Source organism: Barbus barbus (assembly GCF_936440315.1).
Source record: "Barbus barbus genome assembly, chromosome: 12".
NCBI lineage: Eukaryota > Metazoa > Chordata > Actinopteri > Cypriniformes > Cyprinidae > Barbus > Barbus barbus.
Genome location: NC_136740.1, coordinates 27,091,618 through 27,107,671, shown reverse-complemented (window position 1 = coordinate 27,107,671; position 16,054 = coordinate 27,091,618). Strand labels below are relative to the sequence as shown.

Genomic DNA, 16,054 nt, shown 5'->3' with positions numbered 1-16,054 from the left:
GCATATGCTTGGTTTCGTTCTGAATACTTTCTTGCACTGCTATGGCTGTAACAAACCTCAATACTTTAAAGGGATAGTTCATCCAAAAATGAAAATTCTGTCATTAATTACTCACCCTCATGTCATTCCAAACCCATAAGACCTTCGTTCATCTTCGGAACACAAATTAAGATTTTTTTTGGTGCATTCTGAGAGCTCTCTGACCCTTCAATAGACAGCAATGTAATTAACACGATCAATATCCAGAAACCTAGCAAGGACATCAGTAAAATAATCCATGTAACATCAGGGGTTCAACCGTAATTTTACGAAGCTACTTTTTTGTAATACTTTTTGTACGCAAAGAAAACAAAAAACTTTATTCAACAATTTATCTCCTCATCAAAAATATCTTAATTTGTGATCTGAAGATGAACGGATGTCTTATGGGTTTAGACATGAGGGTGAGTAATTAATGACAGAATTTTCATTTTTGGATGAGTTAATCATTTGATAGCGCTAATATATATATATATATATATATATATATATATATATATATATATATATATATATATATATATATATATATATATATATATACACACAGTGGGGGAAAAAAATATTTTGTACGTTTGCCCATTGACAAAGAAATGATCAGTCTATAATTTTAATGGTGGGTTTATTTGAACAGTGAGAGACAGAATAACAACAAATCCAGAAAAATGCATTTCAAAGAAGTTACAAATTGATTTGCATTTTAATGAGTCAAATAAGTATTTGATCCCCTATCAATCAGCAAGATTTCTGGCTCCCAGGTGTCTTTTATACAGGCAAGGAGCTGAGATTAGGAGCACTCTCTTAAAGGGAGTCTCAGCTTGATTCCTGTAGAAAAGTCAACCTGTCCACAGAAGCAATCAATCAATCAGATTCCAAACTCTCCACCATGGCCAAGACCAAAGAGCTGTCCAAGGATGTCAGGGACAAGATTGTAGACCTACACAAGGCTGGAATGGGCTACAAGACCATCACCAAGCAGCTTGGTGAGAAGGTGACAACAGTTGGTGCGATTATTCGCAAATGGAAGAAGCACAATAACTGTCAATCCCTCTCAGACTGGTGCTCCATGCAAGATCTCACCTCGTGGAGTTTCAGTGACCATGAGAACGGTGGGAAATCAGCCCAGAACTACACTGGAGGATCTTGTCAATGATCTCAAGGCAGCTGGGACCATAGTCACCAAGAAAACAATTGGTAACACACTACGCCATGAAGGACGGAAATCATGCGGCCCCCACAAGGTCCTCCTGCCTAAAAATCACATGTATAGGCCCGTTTGAAGTTTGCCAATGATTCAGAGGAGAACTGGGTGAAAGTGTTGTGGTCAGATGAGACCAAAATCAAGCTCTTTGGCATCAACTCAACTCGCCGTGTTTGGAGGAGGAGGAGTGCTGCCTATGAGCCCAAGAACACCATCCCCACCATCAAACATGGAGGTGAAAACATTATGCTTTAGGGGTGTTTTTCTGCTAAGGGGACAGGACAACCGCTCCACATCAAAGGGATGATGGACGGGGCCATGTACCGCCAGGGCATTGAAGCCATCCAGGGCATTGAAAATGGGTCATGGATGGGTACTCCAGCAGGACAATGACCCAAAACACATGGCCAAGGCAACAAAGGAGTGGCTCAAGAAGCAGCACATTAAGGTCCTGGAGTGGCCTAGCCAGTCTTCAGACCTTAATCCCATAGAAAATCTGTGGAGGGAGCTGAAGGTTCAAGTTGCCAAACGTCAGCCTCGAAACTTTAATGACTTGGAGAGGATCTGCAAAGAAGAGTGGGACAAAATCCCTCCTGAGATGTGTGCAAACCTGGTGGCAAACTACAAGAAACATCTGACCTCTGTGATTGCCAACAAGGGTTTTGCCACCAAGTACTAAGTCATGTTTTGCGAAGGGGTCAAATACTTATTTCCCTCATTAAATGCATATCAATTTCTAACTTTTTTTGAAATGCGTTTTTCTGGATTTTTTCTTGTTGTTATTCTGTCTCTCACTGTTCAGTTTAACTGATCATTTATTTGTCAGTGGACAAACGTACAAAATCAGCAGGGGATCAAATATTTTTTTTCTCCACTGTGTGTGTGTGTGTATATATATATATATACATATATATATATATATATATATATATATATATATATATATATATATATATATATATATATATATATATATATATACATATACATACACAATTGACCTGAAAGACAAGACTGGCTATAAAAGAACAGTTAATGTTTGCAGTAGAACCCTCTTTGCATCAGTGTTGAAAATGAAAACTTGGGTTGCAATATGAATTACATTTCCAAATGCAACAATACACACAATTGAGCTAGTGCAGCTAGAAGCATTTGCATTTACGTACTTGTGTTGTGTATTTTTCATGTCGTCTTGTTATTATCACTGGTTACCGTAGAAATGAATTGATGTTGTGCTTTTAAGTGTCAGTTTTATTTCCACTGAGTGAGTGTGCATGTAGAGTGTCCGTTTGCGTTTCCTGGGAGGAAAATACAGATGTGTGTGAAGAGTTTGCACATCCATCATTAGAGAAGAGGAATGCTGTCATTTCTGTCTCTGATCCATCCTTTCTCCCAAACATTCCCCTTTTTCCTTTCCTCTCTCGCTGTCAGTTTGTCTGTCTGTTTCTCTCGCTGTGTTGGAAAACAGTCTATGATACATCAGGGTTAGTGGTTTCAAAAGGTGGAGGTCATTTCCTGCTGAAGTTTCCTCTTTATCTTCCTTTTTCCTGAATTCCTCACAGATGATTCCAGAGCTGACAGTTTGCCTTTCTTTGCTCTGATATTTGTGCAGACAGAAACACTGTAAACAATATATTCATCTCAAGAGAGCAACTCATCAATTTACGGTTGTCACTTCAGATTCACATTAGTTTAAACTCTGAATTCATTAATTCTCACAAGCCTGGTAGTTGTTAATCATTCAATAATTTCTTCACAGTTGATGAAAGGAATAGCTTACACAAAATGAAGATTGTGTCTCTAATTAAAAATTAAATGATAAAAATGATTAAGAATTAAAAACTTATTAAATTGATCAAAAGTGATAGCAAAGACTTTTATATTGCTACAAATAGATTTCAAATAATTGCTGTTCTTTTGAGCTTTGTTCATCAAAGAATAAAAATATATTTTAAATATATCATAAAATAGTTTCCACAAAAATATTAAGCAGCACAACTGTTTTCTACATTGATAATAATAAATGTTTCATGAGCAGCAAATCAGCGTATTAGAATGATTTCTAATGGATCATGTGACATTGAAGACCAGAGTAATGATATGGAAAATCCAACTTTCCATCACAGGAATAAATAGCATTTTAAAGGGGTCATATGACATTGCTAAAAAGAACATTATTTTGTGTATTTGGTGTAATGCAATTTACCGTTTATGCGGTTTAAGGTTCAAAAAACACATTTTCCACATACTGTACATTATTGTTGCTCCTCTATGCACTGCCTTTCTGAAACGCGTCGATTTTTTACAAAGCTCATCGTTCTGAGAAGCGAGGCATGCTCTTATTGGCCAGCTATCCAGTGCATTGTGATTGGCCGAATACCTCAAGCGTGAGACGGAAATGTTACACCCCTCATTGTATTGTGATGCCGTGTCCCGGCGCGATGAGACCAAAACAATAAAGTGGGGACAAAATTACTAAAAAGTCGCGTTTGAATCGTCAGTGGCAAATTCTTTAAATAAGAAAACATAGCTACTTACAGGCTATGAGTCAGAAGCGCCAGACTGCCCTTGCAAAGTTGCGATGGCCCCACTTTATAGAAACAGCCTTTGTGCAAGCCAGCATTGTAGGCTACTCTTCCAGGTTCAGGAAATAGTCCTCCGTAAAATGTGCTTTCACAACAAAACACAGCGTCTCCGGGACATGGCGCCGGCGGCAGCAACAATACTACAGCGAGAATAATAGTTCCGCCTTATTTCATTGCGTATACGTTTGGGCGGTGTTTTGCAAATCTTCCCACACCGTGACGTAGACATGTGGAGGCGTGTTTGAATGAGCCGTTTTAGGGGGGCGTGGTCGAGTCTTAACTTTTATAAAGAATATCTCTTTGGTTTTGAGACTTTAGGGATCTTATCTATGCACAAACAGCTTGTAACACTCCAAAGAGAAAGGAAAACTTGAAATCGCATCATATGACGCCTTTAAAATATATGAATTTAGAAAACAGCTATTTTAAATTGTAATAATATTTCACAACATTAACGTTTTTACCATATTTTTGATCAAATACAGCTTTGGTGAGCATTTTTCAAAACTTTTGAGGAGTAGTGTATTAAAATTGTCTGAATGACTCATTTGAGTTATTTTTAACTGCTTTTATAGTACTTTTTGATTGGTTTCCTCTTTTGTGTTCAACATGAGGGTGAGTAAATGATTTTTGTGTGAACTGTCCCTTTAAGTCAACTTTTTCCTTTGACTCTGTCTTGAAGGACCTAACAAGATCAAATCACAGAAATTGTACTTGACTAATCTGTGTCGTCTGTTGTTTAGTTTATTTGGCTGTGATATCAGTGATCAGTCTATTGAACTCCAGGTAACAATTGACTTTCAGCCTTAGAGTTAATAGCGTTGTGTCTTGCTTGTACAGATCGATATTGGTATTAATTAATCAGCGTTATCGGCCACACGATCTGGTTCTATTTGTTGTTACATCAGCGCAATATCAATAGGGAAAGTGTACTCCCTGATCGCCATGGCAACTTCATCGCTCAGGTCAAAGAAAGTTTATCTTATCTTGCTGCCGAGAGTGGCAAACTGCTTAGAAATCTAGTTTAGACTCTCAGATCATCGATTGGGCCCTTTCTGCTCTGTCTGTCTCCTTACTCTCTCTGGCCTGCATTCTGATCAAGACAAGAATGGAAGGATGGATCATCAGTATTTAAAGTCTGATGCTGCCCTCAGGAAGGAAAAATCACAAATGAGATCTCTTTTACATCTCAATTGTTTCTTCAAGACACCAATGAGATTAAATAACAGGGTTTTTTTTCTCTTGAGAATAGACCCAGTAATCTCATGTGTGTCCTTTAGAATTTCTAGAAGATCTCAAACTTTTTTCAAAACGTTTTTCCTCAAACCATTCCTATACCAAATAATCTGAGATATGCTATCAATGTTTCTATCTATATCCTCTTCCTTTATATGGCAACAATTGCCTCAATTTGTGTGTGTGTGTGTGTGTGTGTTTTTTTTAGGGAGTTTTTAAGGAATTTATATGGTATTTTTTATCCTCTGAGTAATACATTTTTTCTTTTGGATGGAGTGTCTTGAAATAGGGCTTTTATAACTAAAATAAAGCTATGATTATTAGATTTTAAAAATATTAACTGTAAATAACTAAATATTTATATAAAATCACTTTTTTATATTGCATTGTATTATATATGCATTTATTAGTATTAACATTTTATATAAATTATAATTAAAGGGGTCCAATTATGCTTGATTTTGTTTAGGGGTGTACTAGAACATGCTCTCATGCTTGGTGGTTCGAAAATTGCATTATTTTTCACATAATTTACATGATTACAATATCTTTCTCCCCAGCCTGGCACAAACAGCTCGATTGTACCGGGTTTGATGAAGGCCCGCCTTCCGAAAAACGAAATTTGTTGTGATTGGTTAGCTGTCCCAGTGCGTTGTGATTGGCGAACAGCTTAGATGGCGTTTCAGTATTGCCCCGCCCCTTGCAAAAACGGCAAGTTCATCAATATTGCCATATCAGTTCAGACCCAGAGAATATTGAACAAGAGGATCGTGCAGAAGCTTTGCACGCACGGATATTTCAAGACATATTAAAGTGGTAACGTTATTGTTGTTGTTGTTTTTGGCTAAAGCACGTTTTAGATACGATGTCAACAACAGCTTAAAAATAACTGCATTGACTATGTACAGATAAGTGCAACGGTAATATGGGGAAGTCGTGGCCTAATGGTTAGAGAGTCGGACTCGTAATCGAAAGGTTGCGGGTTCGAGTCCCCGGCCGGCAGGGATTGTAGGGGGGGAGTGAATGTACAGCGCTCTCTCCACCCTCAATACCACGACTGAGGTGCCCTTGAGCAAGGCACCGAACCCCCAACTGCTCCCCGGGCGCTGCAGCATGGCTGCCCACTGCTCCGGGTGTGTGTTCACGGTGTGTGTGTGTGTGTGTGTGTGTGTGTGTGTGTGTGCACTTGGATGGGTTAAACGCAGAGCACCAATTTCGAGTATGGGTCACCATACTTGACAATACGTCACGACTTTAATGTATTATGCAGGGCTCGCAAAATCGCTAGCCCGCTAGCCTAAAGGATCATGTGACACTGACAATACTGCTTTGCTTCACAGGAATTAATTACATTTTAAAGTATATTAAAATAGAAAACATTTATTTTAAATTACAATAATATTTCACAATATTATTTAGTGAAATAATATTCAGTGGTTCTTTATCAAATAGATGCAGCCTTGATGAGCATAAGAAACTTCTTTAAAAAACTTTATTGATCCAAACTTTTGAACTGCAGTGTATTGTTCAGTAAAAATGTTTTCTCATGTAACCTAAAATCTGCAACATTTAGTTACATCAAGGGTCAAATCAAATATAAATAGCACATTAAAGTTAAAAGTTACACACTTTTTTGTGCGCGTGCTGTACAGGTCTGGTATAAAGAATGCTTTTGCTCAGGTTGTCCACCCAATAGAGAGAAGTTTTGCTCTGAAAAAAAATTAGAGGGAGCATTGCTCCCACAGGTCCTTAAATTTGATACAACTAAATTGAAGAGTTTTTAGGGCCTTAGTTTTAAATACGTTAAATGGTATAAGAAATCATTTTTCAAATTGCCTTAAATAGATTTTTAAGAATTCTACAGATACCTTGTAAATAGTAAAATAAAACTCTACTTTATATTCGTTTATATTTGTGTATTGGAAATGTTTTTATTGACATTTATCGTCTATTTTATTTGGGCTAGTTAAATTAATTTTCGGGCTACCAAAATCTGGAGTACATGCCCGAAGGGCTACCAGGGATTTTGAAATTGTGCGAGCCCTGATTATGTTTATTGTTCTTTAATTCTAACATTATAACATGAATTGCACTGAAACTGTTATACAGTTGAATTTACTTAGACCATAGTCCCATAGACTTACACTATTTGTGGCGGCATATATATGCAAATGAATTCTCTGCCAGCAGGAGCCGCTGTTGTAGAGGGAGAGATCGAGGTTTCCCCAGTATCGCTGTACACAAAGCAGCGCTCTGCTCACAAATGCTGCTTTATCAGACATAACATGCAAGATGAAATGAAAATGACATCCAAAAATTTCTGAAGACAGTTGGTTTCCTTCAGAAATACAGTGATATGAAAACACCCTTCACTTAACGTGCAGTGCTCAACCAAGCGTTCTCCCCACCCGCCGACTGTTCGAATTTCCGTAGGAGGGATTTATTTTAATTATATTCTAATGGACCACTTTGTGATATCACAAATACAGGAAAACAACTTTGTGGTCCAAACGAGTCGTTCGTTGTAGTTCTTGAAAAGGGATTTTTTTAAACGAAATATCTCCCTTTGGAGTGGACTTTGAGATTTGTAACTTTGTAGATCTATTTATGCCCAAACATGCACACTACACACTGACTAAAAAAAAAGCATAATAGAACCCCTTTAATATAAAACATTTTTGTTATTTTATATTTTTTATAAATTACATCCTTATAATTGTTTTTAAAGTCAGACCATGTATTTGCCACAAAAACAAATGAATTAGAATGACAGTTACCAGCATTAAATAAAAAAATAAATAAAACTAATAAGATTTAAATAACTCCATTAAAAACACAATGAAGTTAAGTTAGTTGTTAATGTAGTTAACATTTAGTCAGTTACTCCCCAGTACTAGTGCAGCCCGTCTGCAGCATTTATACAGCAACTTCTCTCTGTCTTTCCCACGTGTTCTCCTAGAGGTCCCAGTTACAGCCCAGTTTGCGGTTTGGTTCCAGCATGGTTATATACCTCATCAGGCTCAGAATAGCCCCCGGGGAGCCTAACACACAGACGCTTGCGTTTTCCCCCCTACTCCTGCCTGGGGGACACAGTCGCTTCATTTACCATTCTCTATTTGGCCCCTGCCAATAGGAGAAACGGAGAGAGAGATTGAAGGGGCCACATCATGAATTCACTCATTTCACTCGCACGTCTCCTTCACCTTGGCTCCGAACATCCCCGCCATGGAGATACGGCTCAATTAAGTGTGTTTCACGGGTTAGACCGCCAATCTGCCCGCCAAAATTTTATCAGCGGAAATCTTAGCATGTAATGAATATGGATATTGACTTGTGTTAAGCGTGTTTGTGTGTGTGAGAGACAGCGATGAACACAAACACACACTCCAGTGCTTCCCAGAATGAATAAGACTTTAGCCAGTATCTGTTTCAGAAAGAGATTCAGGAGCCCAAAGGTTGCTGCTTTTTTCTGAGCTCATGAGACATAATTTAGCCATATAAACTTATAGCTATAAAAAATATATATATATTTTTGAATGCACTTTTCAGCTTTGTTGAATTGAAGTTTCAAATTGGTCTCAGACGTTTCCGCATTTTTGGGGTGAATTTTTGCATTCTTATTGAGAGATATTTGACTTCTGATTGCAGACTTGATATCTTGAGAAATCTGAGAACAGATTGAGATTTCTTGTAAAGATAGCCTAAATTAAAGATTTACTCTGGTCTTTTTCTTGGGAGGATAAATGTTATACTCCACTTAATGTCACTGGTGTCTTAAAGAAACAACTGATATGTTAAATTTACTTTTTGTTTGTTTTTACTTCTTTTGATTTGTGTATTTTTTTTTACCTATTTATTTTCTTGCTAATTTTAACTTTTAAATTCAGTTATTTGTATTGTAATGCACTTTGGATCAACTACGGTTGTGTTAAACGTGTGCTCTGTAAATAAAAATGGCCTTGCCTAATTTCATTTGTTTGTTTGTTTGTTTGTTTATGTATTTATTTACCTATTTCTGCCTTGATTGGATTTGAGATCTCATCTGAAACTCTTGAGCAAAAACATTTTTTTTTTCAATAGAAAATTATTTTATTTGCATTCAGTTTAATTTCCTTTTTGTCTATAGGAGAAATAAGTGAGATTTTAAGGAGATCTATTTTTTGTGATTTCCTGTTCCTTTGCAATAGGAAACGTTGACCACACTCAAACTCACTTCATGAGCTCATGATGATGATATTAGTTTTTTGCTCATGTTAAGATCCTTTACAGGGAATATATTTTTCAGACACACTGACCTTAAGCTGATGACAGAAATATTGAAGTGTGAGTTTATAGCAGGAATTAGTGCAGCTCGTTTCGATCTGATGGAGGGGTTTGGGCATTTCCCTGGCATTTCTTGGGAAACATCATTAAGGAAAAGGTGCTGGGGAGGATTAAACATCAGGCCTTTCACTTCAATTTGTACATCAGCATTTCCTCAAGCTTGTAATATAAAGCGGACATCATGTTTCAGACTGACTGGAAAATCACTGGAGACAAAGCTCTGGAAAATAAACAGATCAACAAATTACGTCAGATAAGTAAGAAATAAGAAGTAAACCTCCAGAACATGTTAAGGCTTTAAGGGCAAAGCTGTGCATTGATTTGACAGGGCCACATGTCTGAGGTTTGTCATGATATGGACTTTCTGTAAAACTCTGTTTTATCGTCTGATTCACACATATCTGTCCTTTTGCGTTCATATGTGTCAGCACACACAGAACTTGAGCCAGGATTTGACTTAAAAGGGAAAGTTCACAAAAATGATAATTTTGTTATCATTTACTTAGGGCTGCCACTAACGACTATTTTTATTTCGATTAATCTATCGACTAATTTATCGATTAATCGATTGATCTAAACGATTAATTTCCCACAAACAATCAACAATTTTACTTAATATTTTATTAAACCAAACGAAATCCAAATTTCTATGAAATCCTTTTTTTAAAGCAAAAGTAAAGTGCAACATAGAGCAGGAAGCAAGCGTCTATAGTCCAAATCACTGAAATCAAAGTTCATTATTATAGTGTAAGAATGACAACATATCCACGTGTTATAGTCTACTAATACTAAAATTATAATCAAAAAACATTTCTGATTATTTACCAGAAATATTATTTACCAGAATTTATTTAGGTGAAAAATGTAAATGTGCTGAAAAAAAAAAAAAAATAAATATATATATATATATATATATATATATATATATATAAAATCAATTAATTGGAGATGCTTTTGATTATTAAAATTTAATGGAGCCATAAAAACAGAATTTGGTAAAGATAAAACTGTAAAACTTAATTAATTAGGCTTTTTGATTAATAAAATTTAATTTAACCATTAAAACAGAGTAAACAAAAATGAAAATGGATTTCATAGGGCCCTATAATTATAATAATTTTTTTTTTTTTAGCTTTTAATTTGAAACCGCAATGTATTCTCCTGTGTTTGAGTGGATTTATAAATGATTTACCTTGCAAATCTGATGAAATGGCGCATGTTGCGTCCCCAGATGAACGTTATAATAAACCCAAACTCACAACAACATGCAGAGATGTAGTTTAAGACGCTCCACACATGTAAATGATAACAGTTTCTGTGGAACTACTGTAACTGGAGCCGCTGTGTGACACACACACTTAACCTACACGCATGTAAATAATTAAAGCGCATATACTGCGTTAGAACTGCATCGCATATAATTATTTAATTAAATCATAGCATTTGTGAATTCACAATTCTGCTTAATTATGATTTTAAATGGGTCTAATATATAATGCAGCCTTGGAAAATAGTTTAATAATGTGTTTTATGGATTCTCGTCCGTAAAATGCGCCACTTCCGGTATTTTGCCGGTCGGTTAGTCGATGATTTTTTTTAAATCGACTAGTCGACTAAAATCGACGAATCGCGACAGCCCTACATTTACTCACCCTCATGTTGTTATATACCTGTATGACTTTCATTCTTAAAATAAAATCTTTTATTCTGTATTCTTTTATTCTGAATAAATTAAGTTAGAGATCAGAGAAAAATAAAAAAACTCAGCATTTTGTAGAATATCATTTCAAGAATGGACTGAGTATTGCTCTGTTTTTTCTTATGCATATGAGTGTGTATTTGTGTATAAGTGTGTGTATGTTTGCTAGGATTTGCAGAGGCGCACATTTGACCATCATCAACTTTCTTAAGCCACTGAAGCAGGATAACGCATGGGTCAAATGATAAGAGAGTCAAAAAAAAGGAAAGTGCTGATTGATTGATGTCTGGCTCTGTGTTTGACAGCGAGTTTCGGATCAGTGTGTGTTTGATTCCCTCTCTCAGATGGAAGCTCTGAAAATGTGAAGGACAAAAAGGTCACAGATATTCGTCGTCTTCTTTCTCATCTCCTGCTGGTCTCGTGACGCTAGTCATAGCACAGTGGTCAAGTGTGGCCGCTTCTGCTGAGGTGATTTACATTTTTCATTTTTACATGAGTTTTGTCCATGTCTGTTAGCTTTGCGCATAGTATATGCTGCTTTACTCATAAAATTGATCAATTAACTTTAAACTGATGTAAAATACATAAAATGTATTGTCTTAGTCAGGTTTAGAAACAACTCTTCTTTAATAAACGAGTTAAAATGACTTGCAAATCAGTGTTAAACTCAATTGAAATTTGTCTTATGTCTCACTCACTAATTTAATCACTAAGTGGCTCACTGAATCACTGAAAACCAATCATTACTTTTGTCATATTCAACTAAAAATGAACCAAGTTGCTGTGTTTGTGTGCTTATGGCTTGAGGTTGACACAAGAAAGTATGTATGTAAATGTAAAGAACCCCATGTCTTTTCCTTTTGTGCTAAAGTAACTGTTTAAGGAACCAGAAGTGCGGAATCAGAACCAGAATTGTTTCTCTTCTTAGAAATGTTTTAGAAAAAAGGAAAAATTAATGTGAGAAGAATGTGGGAAGCCAAACAGCTGCTGGTCCACAGTGACTTCCAAAGTATTTTTTGCTACTATAAAATTCAATGTGGACCAGTAACTGTTTGGTTACATTCTTCAAAATATCTTCTTTTGTGTTCAGCACAAGAAAGAAATTAATACAGGCTTGGGACAACATGTGAGTGAGTAAATAATGACAGAAATTAAATTTTAGGGTGAACCATCCCTTTAATGACAATCGGCCGAATGTTTACTGTCCCTTTAAGACCTCCACACGTCTAATATACAGGCACGCATCCGTTTTCTCTCAGCTGTTTACTTTCATTTTAGACATAATATCATCATTTTAGTCTATATATAAAGCTTGTGTGTTTTGACAGTATTAGCGCAAAAGATAACTTTAGTTCCGTAATCAGGTGCTGTTAGACAGGCTTTTTAGTGCGCGTGCTTCAGGTGTACGGGCTCAGAAAAAGCACACGTCAGACCAGCACGTGAATGAAACGTTTAACCGGCTAGGCTTTAAAGCTCATGCAAATAATGTACTTTTGTGCTTGCGAATCTGTGTCCCGTGAGAGTAACTCTACAGCTGAGTTAACACTGATGTGAATGCATGTGGCGTTGTACATTATATTGAGACGGAGACACCAGAACTGCAGCTGATAGAATGTGTGTAGCACGATACTACGATATTTCTTCAAAAGCAGATTGTGGAGACATTTTTATCGTCCACGATCAAAAATCGTAATATCGCGCACCCTTACAGTACTTGAGCCCACACTTTCGAACGTTTGACTCTTGCTGTGAATGACGGATTGCACGCAAACACACACTGCACACATGCGCATGGATATTACACGCACGTCAAGCAAACGTCGGCCACATCATTCAGTGAAGGAAAATGACAAGCAGCAGCTTCCAATTCGCCATTAACATTGAAGTATACAGATATAAAACAACGGAAGTATCAGTAACAGTATCGTTTGTCTTGAAGCTTATCGGTAGTCCGGTATATTGACCCAGTTACGTACCGGTCCAAAAAAATACCAGTTCTCTGTACCCATCCCTACCCAGGTGTGGTCATAACTTTAAAACCTGAAGTGAATATGGGAAAACACAAGCCCCTTACTAACAACTATCCTGGTTTGTGAGGTCAAAAAACGGCAGACTGAGAAATATAGTCCATATGCTTCTGTATTCACATGCATTTGAATGAACTGTGACCAGTCCTTTAGCGTGGAAGCGTGCTGATCCGGATCTAAGGTGTGAACGGGTCAGCGACTGCATGTTCACAATGAATAGGCCTCAGTGTGTGATTGCATGTGTCTCTGGTGTTCAGGCGTGTGTGGGTCCGTGCGGTTCCCTCTCGACTCTTTGTTCAGCACCTATCGGCATATCAGCAGAGAGTCCTTCAGTCCAGGCCTCTAATGCACCATGTATGGCTTTGTAGAAGCAGCCAGGATTGTGGGCAGTGCTGGGCAGCAGGATAGCTGCAGGCCTTCTCTGCAGTCAGTGGATTAGAGGTGGCCTGCTTTCACACACACACACTCACACACACACACACACACTTACACTGGTGTGAAATCGGGCTCTGCTCTCCTCTCCTCAAATGCTAAAGCCTCTTCCCGACCATCTGTAAAATCCCCCAACTCTGTGTCTAAGTTGAGTTCAGAGTCCAATCTCTACTGCCAAAGCCTGAGAGAGAGAGAGATAGTTGAGTGACAGCATAGAAAGGAAACAGAAAGAGTGATTTAGGTTATGTTTGGAATGGTATACTAGCCCTTGCTACACACCATGTGTACTGTAGTTAGTTTAGATATCAAAAGTGCCTGTAATTTGCAACCAAATGTAACAATATCAGTGTTTATATTAGTATCAGCAGGTACGGACTTGATCTCTGTTTACTAAACTGAGAAATGCTTGAGGGCTACATGATATTTGATGCATTTTATTTATTAATACTAGGGCTGGGCAAGTTAACGCGTTATTACGTTGTTACGCATTAACGCTGACAATTATTTTATCGTGCATTAACAGTTTATTATTATTATTATTATGAAAGCACGTTGCTCACTGGCTCTGAATTCACATACAGACAAACCATGGGTCACAGGAGGGGTGGGATGTTGATCAGTACTGGCTTGGGATGGGCATCATCACGCGTCTCAACCAATGAGAGCATTTGGGGAGGGCTTAAGACTGCAGCAGCGCTCACATGAAGCGCTCCCGATAAAAATGATTAAGGCTAAGCATCAACATTCTCAAACCACTGTTCACTGTTATTTTTAACAGAAAAGAATGCAACGTGCTCGTAATCACGACTTCATAATTGGGAAACAGGAAGTTTCCGTGAAGACAGCAGAGAAGCGCTTTTATGTGCATTGTTTTGTTCACTTTATGCTTTATTGTTTTGAGTTGTTTGGGATGCGGTGACACACGGCCCTCTCACTATCTATATATATATATATATATATATATATATATATATATATATATATATATAGATATATATATATATATATATATATACATGCGGAATGTATCAGAACAGAAGTTCTCCCACATCCCGCACACCCGAGTCTCTACCCTCCCGCATCCGTACTCGCCCATCAAGTGTTGTGCACAATACACTACTTTTGAATTATTAAATTTTGTGCATAACAATGCGATTAATCGCGATTTAAAAATTCATCTTTGCTCAACACCAATTAATACTCTTAAAATATTTCACTTTTATGTTATATTTGTTAAGTAGTCTGTTCAATAACTTACTGGAATTTGATATCAACCCTATTGCCCAATATTTAAAAAAACAAAAACAAAGTATGCAGCTATAAAAAAAATATTTTATTTTTATTTGCATTTTATTTAGTTTTTATTTTTATTTATTTTGTCTCGTGATTGCTGTTTAATTCTAATTCAGCAAGATAATTCATTATTTAAATTAATAATTAATTTAATTAATCTTTTGTGCTTGTAATAAAATGTTGTGTATAAATGTCAGACTTTTTAGCAGTCTGAGAAATGAGGTTAATACAAGTAAAAAAATGTGCAGTTTATAGACCTTATGTAGCTCCGCCCCTTTTCAGTACTGCAGTCGTTGTGTTATGTCTTCTGGTTTGTATCTCCACAGCGTTTAGGTAGGATTGTACAAATTTATGAATGAACTGCTCATTTTTTAAATCTTCCCAGTCTACTGACACTTGTAATGAAATCTGCTTTGAACATTACAATGCATGTAATAACTTTCTTTTAACTCTACAATGAGTATATTCACCAGCTTGGCCTAATTACTCTTCACCAGTGATGCTATAAAACTACCACAAAAAAGGAATTTCAAAGACAAAATTACAAGCGAAATTTTTTTAATTTTTTTTTTCTCCTTATGCGCATGCTCACTGATTTGTTTACGATGTTGTTCATAATGGTGTTATATTTCATAATCGTCTAAAAATCTAGATCTGCGCTTGAAAGCACACTGAGACGAGTGGCTAAAACGAGTACGACGTCTTTTCAGACTCTCGCATCCATTTCACGGCGCTTTGGCAGTCAGTCATATTCTGTGGTTAAGCTGGGTGCATTTTTTCCATATTTTGACATTTGTAAGTCAATGGTAACACTCCTCAACGTCAGCTCTCTCCGCAGCTGTGTCGAGAAGTGGAATAAAAGAGTCTATCATAATCAGGACACAAATTATGTCCTCTGTTTTTTGGGGGGGGGGTTTTTGTTCTGTGGCTTTGGAGTTGAGATGCATGTCTAATCTCTGGTGATTGTGTGGCATTTCGGAGGGGGCTGGGGGGAGGAGGGGGTCGACAGGGAACATTGGCCTTCGTCTCGGCCAGCACATCAGCTTTCCATCCTCGATGTGAATCACGCTGTCGCCGGACTCATCAGAGATGGAACGTTGATTGCTTTTTGACACCCCTCCAGCATGGACTCATTTCTGCATACATCATCCAATTTGAACACACCCAAAGTTGTGTGTGTGTGTTACTTCGTCTCGCTCTCTCCTTAAAGACACCGATT

General features: G+C 37.1%; 1 protein-coding gene across 2 annotated transcripts in view; it reads left to right on the top strand.

Moving 5' to 3' along the window:
• Positions 1 to 16,054, top strand: part of LOC306877656 (zinc finger protein ZFPM2-like) — a 160,338-nt gene that overhangs the window by 5,671 nt on the left and 138,613 nt on the right. The window lies entirely within an intron of this gene.